At 40.7% G+C, this 4,217-nt stretch overlaps 1 protein-coding gene across 7 annotated transcripts in view; it reads right to left on the reverse strand.

The window, feature by feature from the left end:
• Positions 1-1,884: 1,884 nt before the first annotated feature.
• GNB1 (G protein subunit beta 1) overlaps positions 1,885-4,217 on the reverse strand; it is a 45,624-nt gene continuing 43,291 nt past the window's right edge. For 4 of the 7 annotated variants that reach the window (XM_064730428.1, XM_064730426.1, XM_064730430.1 and 1 more), the window contains exon 12: positions 1,885-3,608. The gene's annotated coding sequence lies outside the window, so the exon portion shown is untranslated. Of the gene's footprint in view, positions 3,626-4,217 lie in introns of all 7 variants that reach the window. The other 3 variants (XM_064730427.1, XM_064730431.1, XM_064730432.1) reach the window with 2 other exon arrangements.

Consider the following 4,217-nt stretch of genomic DNA (forward strand, 5'->3'; position numbering starts at 1 on the left):
AGAACTTGTTCATCAGCCACTTCTTTTCTTCCTTCCCCTCCAAAGTGAATTCATGCTCACACCTACACTAAGAAGTGTTAATCATGAAAGCACCAGGCTCCTGCCTCGCTGCAGAGCCAGCACAGAGCTCAGCACGGGTGACAGCTTTTAGAATTCTTTATTTACTCTGCCACTTCCCAGAAACCAGATGCTGCTATTCTTAGCTCCTATAGGGCATGATTCAATCACTCATTTCAAGTGTGTTCACAGCTGATTTCAAACACTCCAGGGCACCTCATGGTCACAAGGGAGAACGCCCAACTCAGTTTTTTTTTATGCTGGTAGTAGAACCTCAGATGTTTTATTTAATTCATGAAGAAATTAAAGGCCTTGAGGGGCACAGAATATGCTAAAGGTCTTAACTGGACTGAGAAATCTGCTCTGTCTTCCTTCACCCCTTCCTTCAAACTCCACGAGAGGATTCCAACCCCATTCTCACAGATTTTGTGTTCTCAGGTCGTGGAATCTGAAGCAGAAATAAGAAATCAGCACCAGAAATTCAGCAGCACTGGGGGAAGCTGCTCTTTGGAGCCACAGCCCACAATTATCTCAAACCCAGAATCTCTGCAAAACCCACAGGAGGGGCTTGTAGGAAAAATGACATAAATAAATTTCATTGAGGTCTATCCTAAAATTAAAGGCATTCAAAACTCAAAGTTTTGGCCCAGACTCAAGAGTTCAGAGCTGCTCCCTTTGCACGCCCATTTTTCTCCAGTAGCAGCTCTCTGAATAACCAAACACACAATGAAAAATGTTTAAATCAAATAAAATTTCATATTTAACATGAAAATAAGAGTAGTGAGAGGGAACTGCAACTGTTTGCATTTCAAATAAAGCCCAAAGGGCTGCACAGCAGCCTCCTGCCACAAGTCACTGTCCTGGGGTGTTTTATTGCCAGGGCACAGAGATTTAACACAGATTGAGATTAAGGAGGGTGAGACAGATCATTGATTTTATTACAGACCAGACAAAGCCACATATGAAACATCCTTTGGAATAAAAATATTCCACATGAGTGGAAACCCCAGAGCTACAGCATTTGGAATTGGGAACCACAAAATCTGAGCTGCCAAAATTCAGCATTTCCAGCCATGAGCTACCCACCAGCCCCAAAGCCCAGAGCTCACAGCTGGGCAATGCCACCATCACATTTTCCACACTCCCAGCTTTCCAAAACCTCTCCAGTGAGGCTGAGAATTTCCATGTTTGGTGTGAGACCAATCCACAGCTTTGGAATTTCTCTTGGTTGATGTGAAATGAGGGGAAAATCCATTTTTGTTTAGATAAAACAAGAGATGGGACTTTACCCACTAAAACCACAAAACCCTCAGGTCAACCAATACCAAACTGTTGAACCAACTGCTTTTTAACACCTCACTGCACAAATCTGCTTCTCTGGGTAGAAAACAATGTTTTAAATAAATTTTTAAGATAAAATTCTGCCTCTTGGAGACTTTGTTGTTACTGAGCATGAAAATGGCTTCTTACCCTGGCAATCTAAGAGTGCCACCAGAGCTGCCCTGGCCAGATCCTCACGTGGCAGCAACCACTCAAGGCTTTTCCTAATAAAGGACACAAAAGTTTTAAAAGAAGTTAATTTTGTTTTGATTTCCCACTTCAGGTGCTCCACTCCTGCACAAAGCATTTTTGTGCTGTGCACCTCATATTGGCTCTCTGAATTTGGAGTTAACTGACCCAATAACTGACCATGAACCATTGAAAAACCACCAAACCATTTCTCTGGGGCCAGCATTCCCTCCTCCTGTGTGTTTATTCTGTTTATTCCACACCTCAGAAGATGTTCTGCACGTTGAACAAGAAGCTGCAAAACAGATCAGTCCAAACTCATGTCAAACTGCTTTATTACATCTTAAATAACATTACATTTTAATATAGTATCTATCTTGCATCCAGCTTTCTTGAAGTACACTGACTTTAAAATTAAATACAAAAGGTGAAGAGGGATACAGGGCGTGGAGAAAGCTCTACAGAGTAGTTTCATGAAAGAGAGTAAGAGGGAACTCATCTTTTATGCCAAATCCAGGCCTAACGCACAATTACAGCACATTTTTGTACAGAATGTTGCAGAAAAAACAAAATGGAGAAAAGCTACTACTGCTGCTAGGAAGGAGCATTTCTGGATACAGTGAGAAGATAGGAAAGAACAATCTGCTGTCCAAACACTGCTGCTTTTAACATTTTATTTGAAAAGAAAGCCAGGAAAACCTGCTCATTACAAAAATGACTCTGATCAGATGCAAAGGACTCATCCTGCAAGAGGAACTGGCTGTGAGGAACTGATTTATAAAGAAGATGGTCTAGGTTCCCTCCTCCCACACCCCAGAATCTTTGACAGCGATTGTTTGAACAGGCTGTTTCTTTTTTTTTCTTTATTCTTTAAAAAAAAAAAAAAGTGACTTATCACGCTACTCCAAAACGTGCATAGCTTTGTACTGGAGTTCTTCATAGATTTATGCACAGAGTAGCAACAATAAATGAATACAGCGACAATGGTTACAGTTTTTAAACAGGTTATTTCTTCAAAGAAAAAACATCTAAGGACTTAGTCCAATATGCACTTTTTAGCATTTCTACAGCATGCGATTCTAAGAGTAAACCCACCCAATATGGCAAACAATCAAAAAAGGTTTTTTTTTTTTCTGTTTAACTTAGAAAGTTCAAGATCATTATTTTCAAAACATTGATTTGTACATCATTTCATACACAAAGAATTGACTCGATACCCAAGTGTAGGATAGGTCTCTTTTGAAAACAGAGATTCCTGGTTGTTGAGACTTATAGGATAGTGTTAGGATATATAAACTGCCCTTCCAAGTGGACAAACCAAAACAGATTAAAAAAATCAGTGTGGTGAAAAAGGGGGGGCAGGAGGGACCAAGGATTGCATTTGTAATCCATAAAAGGTGAAAGGATTCTTTAAACAAGCATTCATTACCTTTTACAGCATGTGCTTGGTTACCTTACTGCTTAACATTATCCTATATATGCCAAGTTTTGTGCAACAATTATCTGTGATACTAGAAAATAAAAATAAAAAAAATTAGGGACTAAATTTACAGCGTTAACAACCCCCAGTGCTCTGGGCTAGGACTCCCTTGTTTTGCTCAATTAAATACATAAGGAAATGTATTTAAAAAGGAAACTTGAAAAAAATCCTGCTACAAACATGACTTTAAAATTTGCAAGTGTGTGAGATAAAGTCCTTAACTTCAACTTGGAAACTACAGTGAAAGCTAACTGTTTCACAATTATGCTCAAGTTTATTTTCTGGTCATGCTTTTTATGATAGTGTTTCATTTTGTTTTTAAATTCTCAAGACAAAAAAAATGGTCCCAAAAGGAATGCACAATTTCATTTTGCTTACAACACAGAAATTCTTCTTGGAAAGGTAATTGTGCTCTTCATTTCAGCAACAGGAGACGCAAAAGATCTTGCCCTTTGAAGTTGGGGAGGATGGGGGTCCAAGTTAGTATGGTTGGATTGGATATGCTATCGTTTGTCATTTTCAACCGTTGGAAATTCTTCCAGTCCTGGAGTCCGCTGCTCTTCTGGCACACAGAAACATCTGGTGAGAGTTGCACTTTGAGAAACTGCAAACACGTGGCAAACTCTGCTGTCCCCACCACTGGCACATGCAGGGATTATTTTATCCCCCCCCTTTCCCCAAGGATATTTATTTATTTATTTAAAAACCCACACAGGAAAGTTCAGTAATTAAAAATAGACCTTCAAAAAAATGTCAGTGCGTGCATTAAAGTAATGGTCATCTAAACTCCCAGCTGCCTGGGTTTGCTCCTCACTGATTTCACAGAATTCACAGAATGACCAGGTTGGAAGAGACCTTAAACACCACGGAGTCCAACCCAGCCCCTCAACTCAGCCCTGGCACCCAGTGCCACACCCAGGGATGGGGACTCCAGCACCTCCCCAGTTCCTGGGAATCCCCAAAATTCCCCAAAATTCACAGAATTCCCCCAAATTCTCAGAATCCCCAGGTTGGAAGAGACCTTAAATACCATTGAGTCCAACCCAGCCCCAACAGCTCAGCTCAGCCCTGGCACCCAGTGCCACACCCAGGCTTTGTTACACACACCCATGGATGGTGACTGCAACACCTCCTCAGTTCCTGGAATTCCCAAAATTCCCCAAAATTCACA

Source organism: Zonotrichia leucophrys, chromosome 21 (assembly GCF_028769735.1).
Source record: "Zonotrichia leucophrys gambelii isolate GWCS_2022_RI chromosome 21, RI_Zleu_2.0, whole genome shotgun sequence".
Taxonomy (NCBI): Eukaryota; Metazoa; Chordata; class Aves; order Passeriformes; family Passerellidae; genus Zonotrichia; species Zonotrichia leucophrys.